This window comes from Serinus canaria, chromosome 2, assembly GCF_022539315.1.
Source record: "Serinus canaria isolate serCan28SL12 chromosome 2, serCan2020, whole genome shotgun sequence".
Taxonomy (NCBI): domain Eukaryota; kingdom Metazoa; phylum Chordata; class Aves; order Passeriformes; family Fringillidae; genus Serinus; species Serinus canaria.
The window spans coordinates 91,803,917-91,813,474 of NC_066315.1; positions in this window are offsets into that span (position 1 = coordinate 91,803,917).

A 9,558-nucleotide genomic window follows, 5' to 3' on the forward strand; every position below is an offset into this window, starting at 1 on the left:
CCCTGATTATTCCAATATCTACACTAATTTTTGGGCATAGTTATTGTACTTAGGAAGATGAACCACTATGTCTCAGCTTCATTTCAGCATTTTATTGCACATGAGATTGCTTACTTATGAAAAATTTTGCATCATTGCATATGAAAGATTTAGCCCTTTATTTCAAACTTTTAAAATTAACTTTTAATTGAGATCCTATTCCTGCTGTCTGAGTCAGTTCAAGTCACAACATTAAGGTTTTAATCTGGAGAAATAGCTCCAGTCATTGATTTTACTAACTCTCATAATGAAATTATTATTTTGCTTTTAATAGTGCCTTTTTAAAAGAACATCTAGTGATAGTACATGGGGAAATGGCTTTAAATTAAAAGAGGGTGGGTTTAGAGTAGATATTAGGGTGGTGAAACACTGGAACAGGTTGCTCAGAGAAGTTGTGGATGCCCCATCCCCAGAAGTGTTTAGATCCAGGCTGGAGGGGACTTTGAGCAACCTGGTCTGGTTGAATATGGCCCTGCCCATGGCAGAGGGCTTGGAACGAGATATCTCTAAGGCCCCTTCCAACCCAAACCATTCTGTGATTCCATTCCATGATTCTATGAAAGAAGAGACAAAGTTCAAGGACCCTCCACACCACTGGAAAGACATTTTTGAGGATGGAGCTGGAAGGGTTTAAAATGGCAGCAGTTATCACTGGGAGGCTGGGTATGTCTAAGGCAGTAATTGTTCATCTACAACAACTCCAAATACTTAAAGCTCAATTTACTTCAACCAGGTGAATTGCTGGAACATTTAAGCTAACCTGCCACTGCTGCCAGGCTGCCACAAGAGCTTGTTCCTCTTCCTGAACAGGGGAAACACCAGCAGGCAATGCAAGCTACTTTTTCAGGAAGGCTTTTAGATCTGCTGTGGTCCCTCTGCACTTTCAGCTGAGTTGGTTGAACTTAGGGGCTCTTGGGTCAGACTGGACAGGCTGCCATGGTCTGGCTGACACAGGGAACAGGGACTGAGGACTGTGTACTCCTCGCCTTCCCCATGTCCAGGAGGCCACTGAATTCTCACATTTTGCTGACTGCTATGCATGATCTTTCACTGATCTCCTCTCTGTAGGCTGCTCATCTAATGAAGTCTGTATCAGTGCCCATCTGAAGCAATAAAGGTATCCATTAGGATGGATATTATTTAGGAAAGAAAAGAAATGCACTGGAGATAGAAGGTAAGAAAGAAAACTTACTCTAGGTTAAGCACTGATCAGATGCTCCCAGTGACACACATTTTTTGTCTGGAAAAGGTTGGAGCACTGTATTGGATTTACCTGTCAAGGCTCTGGATAGAATAATCTCTTCCTGTCCTTACCTTGATCTATAAGCTTTTTGTCCTATTTTCCCCTCACTCCCCTTCCTCAGCAATGGGGAGTGAGAGCAGCTTGGTGGGCCCCTGATATCCAGCCAAACTCAATCCCATGCAAGTACCAAGATCTAAACTTTTAATGGAAAAATTACTTGATCTCATCTTTTCTCAACGAGGTCTGGGATTGTGTTTCTGGAGAAGGAAACTCTAAGAGTCCAAAAGGATTGATTGCTTTGTCTCAAATGGCAATGCTTCAACATCAGCTGCAGCTCTCTGTTTCAGGGCAGGCATCCAAACCTACAAACTCTGTGTTGCACATGGGTGTCCACCCTGCTGGAGGGAAGGGAGGGTCCACATCAGGCTGTCTGTAGATGTAAATGTAGATCATGCTGCCCTCTTACTCATCCATGCAAATAAAGAAAGACAAGCTATTGAAGGCTGTACCTGCATCCTGGTGATTCCAACATTTGTCTAAAACACAACTTGATCCCGGGACATATTACTGGGGGGAGGTGAGGGTAGGAGGATCAGATCAGAAATTTTTTTTCTGATGTTGAATGAAATAAAAGTTCTGCAAAAACACTCACAACTGTCACAGAGCAAAAAAAGTTGTTTTTCAGGTGGTCCTATGGATTGACAAGTGGTATTAATTACTTAGAAGGCTGCTTTAGCCATCTCTGAAAACATTTCCATCACAAAGTTATCAAGCAGTGGTTTAGGTAGGGGAGGCACACAGCGTGCTCTCTCCTGTTAAACCTGTTAACATTGCAACATATTTTGCCACACAACAACCCTTCCCCTTGGAAAGACCACAGGAAAGCTCAGGTGTGCAGGCCAGCCATTGTTCAATCCTGTCTTGCAGTTAGAGCTCTCCTCACTTGGAACCTGTAACCTGTTAATTGCCTTCCCCTCATTTATATGATAAGTGGTTCATTTCCTTTATTGTGATTGAATCCCCTCCCTATATTACAAGAAAACTGGAGCTGCAGAGAGTGCTTGATTGGATTTCATTGCTGTAGGCCATTTCTTAAACAGGTTACAGGTTGACAAACATGGAAGGGGGATCAATATCCATCCTTTGCCTCATTGACAAGCTAATCTTTTCAGTAAACATTTCATCAGTACCTGCCATTTGTATACACACCTGCCTCGTGAGGATGGAGAAAGCTCTGCTTTATAAGGTTTAGGTAACTAATAAATGAAAAGACAAGAATATAAATTGGGCAAATTGTTAAGATAGCATTTTTAGGAAAATGGCCTTTCATTGCCTGCAGAGTGTAACCAAACACATTTCCAACCACTCTTAATTTTAATTAGGTTGCATTACACTCAGACCAAGTGTCAGGTCCTGTTTCTTTAACTCAGCCAGTACTGCTCTCTTGGAAAGGTCTGTCCCTCAGCCCAAAATCTCACACTTGCCAGAGCTGAAGATATTAAATGGGCTCAGGGGAGCTAAACTGTCTCTTTTCCAGGCATGTGGCCTGCCTGCTTTTTTCCTCCTTTTTCATTCCAGTGCAGACGTGAAGGGCTGCCAAACTCAGTAGAATGACATCCTCCTCTCTTATCAGAGGTAACAGGGCTCTATTTAGAGTTGGGATTGAAGTTGGGGCTCTACTAATCATTTAAAACCCATGAGTCACACTCCAAAAGAAAGCAAGAGCTTTATGTTAAATGTGTTGGGAGACATTTTTTTGTTTGCTTTTGTGTCACATGTTGAAGCCTCCTTCCCCCACAATGGTGTGGGCTAGAACTGGCATTGTCTCTGACATAAATAAGGGCCAAGAGAATCACTGTATTTAGGCTTCTCTTACAGTCCTGCGTAGTAGAACTGCATGCCTGGATGACAAATGCTGCCAAAATTGGTGATGCTGGGTTTCAATCTAATCTTTGATGGATCATGAACACATTCCCTGGAAGGTCTGGGGTGAAGGAAAGCGAATAGCAAACATGAAACTTTGCTTTGACAAAAAAATTAAGTAATTCTGATGTGGATACTTTTGTCATTAGCTTATTACTACCTTGCTGTCTTTATTATTAACCAAAAAGTAAATCTTAGTGATGCAAACAGGCTCTGAAGCATGGCAGGTAATTAAATTCTTTTACTAGCCCTTCCTCTGCTGCCAGGATCCAGAGCTACTGCTGGCTGTGCTAGAGGACTGCACTATTTCCTCTTGCACTTCTGAAATACCAGCAGCAGAAGGATGCACACATGAAAAATACTGCTTTTCAGGCAGAAAAGCCTCCCCTCAGTGCTCACCAGGGCTAACACCAGGGCCTGCTGGGGCAACCTGGCCATTGGTGCATGTGATGCTTTAGCTGAGCTGCTTTGGATCCCAGCTACAGGACTTGACATTAACATTACTCCAGCTTTAGGCAAGATTAAGTCTTCCAGACCATCTCCATACAGAACTGCCAGTGGAGGCTAGGATGGGAGATACTGGTCCTCTGCAGTCATGTCAATACAGGGAGGATACTGCACCAGCTCTGCTTATGGTGTGTGCTTGTTCCTTTGCACATCTCTAATTTACCCTCTCTCAAAGTCCTGCAAACCACAACAAATCCCCTGCAATAATTTCAGAGGCAAACTCTTTCTTCAATTTCTCACTAACTTTCCTGTTTTCTTTCTTTTGTGACATGAACAAACTCTTCAAAGTCACACAGTAACACTTTCCAGTCAAATACATATTGCAGAGTGTAACTTTGCTGGCACCACTGAAGTAATACTAGAAATATTTTGGTGCTCCATCTCGCTAGTGAAAAAGGAGGGGATGCCACTACTCAGTGGCATCACTGAGTGTAAAGGCAGTGTAAAGGTCAGGGGAACACACACACAGCTCCTTTTCTCCCCAAGGAAGTATTCCAGTCAGTATTATTTTTAAATCCATGGTAACTAAAAGCAACACATCTCAGATGTCAGTTCTACCACCTATATGGAAATAGGGGAAACAAGTAGACAGCAAGAGCTCAGGTAATGTTCAGCAACCTGGGAAAGTATTTAATGTAACATTTTCCCAGCATATTGGATGCCCTCTTTTCTTTTATCAAGCTGGTCCATGTAGGCCTGAGAACTTTTGTTTTCCAGACTCTTCAATTAGCAAAAGCAGTGTTAGGATACATCTTTTATTTGATGTGCAGACTAGAACAGAAATGTAATAGCAAAAAAAAATCCCATACCCATAGGTTAATTGCTGGCAAATGTTGCTCAAGCAGTCCTGGGTATGTTGATTAATGGCCTCAGTGAGCAGCTGAAAAAATAGCTGGGCTGCTGGAAAGATCATTAGCAATTTTAACTCCTCAGCTATTGTGATGGGCATAGAGAAAAAATTGCTAACATATATCATGCATTTTTCTGGGTACAGCAGCACACTGAAACCAGTTATAGCAAGGGAGAAACAATCACTGAGTTGTTCTTGAATTCAATTTTATAGAAGTTTACAAGACAGAGAAAGAAAAGATTTTTTTTCTTGTTTTTTCAAAGCTTTTGGACACCTCCTTGCTAAATGCATGGGAGGTTTAATACATAAACACAAATACTCAGTTCTGCTCATTAAATCCTATTATTTGAAGGAGGAGAGGGACAGAGATGCTGTGTGAAAGGTACCATGGCAGCAAGCAGACCCTGTTTTTACTTGTAAAGGCACAGCAATATTAAGCAGAGCCTTGTGACAGCACTAAGCAGGCAGTCCAGGGGCTCAGGAAAAGAATGATGATCTTCCAAGCTGCCTCTGATCTTTGAAAGCTCTGAATACCACTGCCTCCAGGAGACCATGATCCTTTTGGGAATCCGTGACAATACCTCTTCTTACCCAGAGTGGCTGCAGACCCTGAGGGTGACACAGTGCCAGCTGAAGTTTTGGGGAGGAAATCTCTCAGCAATCAGAAAAGGAGAATTCAAAGCTCTCACAGACCACTCCTGGCCATTTACACCACACAAAACCGGGGCAAGGATCCCAACATCTTCCTTTGGATAGATGCCCAGCTCCACAAACACAGTCATAAATTGCCTCTTTCTACCTAAGTCCTCAGAAAAGAAGGAAACGCCACCCTCAGGCTGACTCTTCCCAGTGAGGCTTCTGCAGGCTAGAGCACGGCCCCACAAAGACCTGAAGCACTGCACAGGAGGCTGGGAAAGCAGGCAGCTAAGAAGAAAGTTCATAGAAACACGCCTGGATACGTGGCACTGAATACTGCTTTGTTCAGGAAGAAAGCAGCCTCCAGAAATGATGATCAGGTTCCTTGAAATGATGTACCTTTCAGCTGACTGCGTGGTAGGCAGGGGGTATTGGTACACAGGTCTGTCACAACCAGCTCTGTGCTGCTGAATGATGTTTCTAGACTTCAACTCACTTCAGACACAGCTGGGGCATCTCCTCCCTCTGCTCCATTGCACGAGCCTGACAGGCACAGAACCATCCTGGGAAGTCCTGCTGACATTTCTGTCAATCCTCCCTTATTCCTTGAGCCACCTGCCCTTCCTTCAGCCCTAGGAATTTCACAGTGACCTCTGCCCACCAGATCATGTCCTTACTGAAGAGTAGCAAAAGGGTGATACACTCTCATGAGCAGTCATCGCTGTCTCCTGGACTATCCTTTGGGAAGCCCTCATCTAAGGTAGAAGCACTGTGTAAACCCTTTATGAAGCACCCCTTCTGTTCAGAGCCCTTTCTTCCTGACATTTTTCTGTGCTAACCCAGACAAACTTGTGACACCTACTGTCAGAGACTCCATGATCCATATTAGCACTCAAATCCCAGGAGGAGGAAATGAAACAATCCTGAACGACAAGAGAAAAAGGGTGGCAAGAAGCTGAAGGCTATAACTGGCTGATAATTAGACAAGTTCAATTGTAGCAGGCTCCTGGAAAGCTCATCAGGAACAATCCCTCACATGGTTTCAGAAAATATGCAACAGGAAATTACAGCCTGAAGGCACTGTGTTCACTAGCAATTCCCTACCAAGGAAAAGAGAGACGACACAAACCAAAATAATTGCATAAGACTCTCTGAGCTTTACATGCAAGCTCTGCACTTGTCAGGGGAAGTGGGCAAGCAGCCAAAAGGGACACAATATGTCACTAATTATCAAATATAGGAGAGAAATAGCTGGCTTGTTGGAGAAACAATTCATAGAAACAGATGAAAATAGTATCTTTTATGATGGAAAAGACCTTTAAGACTATCAAATCCAGCCATGAATCCAACACTGCTAATTCCAGCACTAAACCGTGTCCCTAAACTCTGAATCTTTTAAATATCTCTAGGGATGGTGACTCAACACATTTCCCACAATTTAACTCTGTCTGGAGCAAGGCACTTGGTAAGGTATCTGTGTTGGAAAGGCAGGGGGAAATCCCTTCATGCTCCTTACACTTGGCAGAGCTTTTGTATTGAGGCTTCTAAAAGGAGACTCAGCCAGTGCACAGCATGGACACAAAGTAAGCCAGGCACTCTAAGCTGCTTTGGGTGACAAACATACTGGATAGGTAATTTTGCACAGGAGTTTGCCACTGTCATAAGGCAAACAAACCCTTCTTGGCAATCCCACAAAAAAGCCACCTCTCTGTTGCAGGGGGTTTCCTCTCTATTTTGCAGAAAGCCTAACTAAACAGGGGGGAATGAAGAAAAGTGGAGGCAGGAGGAGTGGGGAAGCCATCTACACCCCCTATTGCAGCCTGGAAGGACACTGCTTTCCCTCCCATGGGAGAAAGTACTCCAGGTCCAGCCAGGCTGCTCTGAAGCAGTGTGCCAGGCAGTGATTCCCTCCTCTGTGTTCTGCCACTCCCAACGTATCGACACCCACCAGTACACGTACAGGTCCAGCACCACCTTCTCCCCATGCCCAAGGCAAGAGAGGATGTTTAGCTACCGAGTCAGGACTACAAAACAAGACTGAGAACTGTGTCAGCCAGGACACTTAAATAAACGCAAGCTTTTTGTGAAATTCTGCATTATTGGTTTGTTTTCTGGCAGCTTAATGTGAAGTTTGGATGCAGGTGTGGGTGGACCTGCAGTCCCCGTGGCACAGCTACAAGCGCAGACACTGGGCTCACCAAAAAAGGACAGGATATAACTTGAAAAGGACAGAATAAAGTGTTCCCATCACTTTATCTCACTGTATATTTGGGTGGGCTCAGTTAAACCCCTTCCAAATCGCATTTTCAGTCAAATTCGTGCAGCAGAGCCCCAAATCCCAGCCCGAGCTATTGCACCGGCCGCCGTGGGATAAGGAATCCTCGGCCGAGGCGGGATCCCGGCCGGAGGGGCGGTGGGAGCGGCGGGGCCGGGCGGGGCCGGGCGGGATGCGCGGGGCTCTGCTGCCCCCTGCGGGCCGCTCCAGGAACGGCGGCCGCGGCGCTGCGGGAACGCGCCGGGACAGCGCCGGAGCGGGGCTGGTGTTCCAGCGGGACCGGCGGGGCGCGGAGTGTAGGAAAGGTAAGCGGTCAGCAGCGGCGAGCTACGTATTGGACTAAGGGGATATCTGATCGTGGAATCACGGAACGGTTCGGGCTGGGAGGAACCTTAAAGATCATGTAGTTACAATCCTCCTGGCCAGCCCCACCCGGCCAAGCTTTGAACACTTCCAAGGATGGGGATATGCACAGTTCCCCTGGACAACTTGTTGCAGTGCCTCACCATCCCCACAGTGAAGAATCACTTCCTAATATCTAATCTAAACCCACCTTTGTAAGTTTAAAGCCATTCCCTGCATCACTATGTGCCCTTGTAGAAAGCCCTTCTCCAGTTCTCATGCAGGTCCCTTTTACACACTGGAAGAATGCTACAAAGCCTTCCAGGAACCTTCTCTTTTTCGGACTCATCAGCCCCACCTCTCTCAGCCTGTCTTCACAGGAGAGGGGCTCCAGCCCCCTGATCATCTTCACAGCCCTCCTCTGAAATCAGTCCAACAGGCCCACAGGCCCAGAGGCTGCAGATGCTCCAGGGATGGGGATGCAGTACTCTGGGATCAGGCAGAGGGTCTCTCTCCCCCAAGCAGAGCAGAGGGGCAGAATCCCCTCCATCGCCCTGCTGGCCACGCTGCTTTGGATGCAGCCCAGGACAGCGTTGGCATTCTGGATTGGGAGTGCCCATTGCCGGGTCATGATGAACTCCTAGTCAGCCAACAGCCTCAAGTGTCCTCAGGAAGAGGTTTTATCCTTTTGGGAAGGTAAAGCAGGGAAGCAAGCAATTGAAAATGTTTAATGCAGACTTCCTTTTTCAGCACCTTTTGAAGACCAATTCCTGTACTTCCCCAAATGCTCTGTTATTATTTAACCCAGAAGGCTAGAAATTAAGCCACAAGACCAACAACAAGTATTCCTCCTCTTCCTCCTCCTCATGCTGCAAAAAGACCTTAGAAATCATCTGCAGGCCTCTAAAATCAGGTATTTTTCTCAGTTTTGCCTAATCTTTGTTGCCAGGGCAAATGTTACTTCTACCTCTAAAATTCTGTCTGAGGAACATCTTGTTTTGCTCTAACCTGACAGGGGATGAGCTTTCTTTACCACCTCCCAACCTCCACAACTCTCCAAGATATGCTAGAGAGTGGGGCAATACACCAACACAGATTCTTTTTAATACTGATGGCTGGCAAGTCAAGGTTCAGTGTACAATTCCCAAAAATCATGTGGCTTTTGAGTGAGTCACATCAGCAACGTGACCCTTCCCTTTGCATTTGGACTCCTACATACACCATGGTTTGCTGCACAGCCAGAGTTCATCTGCAGAAGGTATCAGCATCATAATCTTGGGTCATGAAGAAATAAATTAACAGCTTGGGGGTTTTTAAGTGCTACAGTCATACTTCCATGGACTCTTTGTGGAGTGCATGAAGCAAGCACTGAGGCAATCTGAGTGACTTTGTGTTTCTTCCCTCTCCAGTTTCTTCTGATGCTCCCTCAAAATGGTCTGTCTAAAAACCTCCAAAAGTTCACTTGCCGTTATAATTTTAAATAAAGATAAGTAAAGCTTTGGTTTTGTTTTGTTTTCTCTCTTTACCTGCCCTCCCAGTTCTCTCTGGGCTTAAAACCTAGGTGGCAGCAGAGAAAGATTCTGACTTGACTCACTCAACTACAATATGTACAGTTTTGCATCAATCATTCAAGGAATTATAGGGCCAACAGCATGAAAGTTAGGAAAAAAACAGAGTATTTTAACATTGCCAATTTCTTTAACATCAGCTTTTAACTTTACGTCAGTTGCTGCAAGCCTGGTT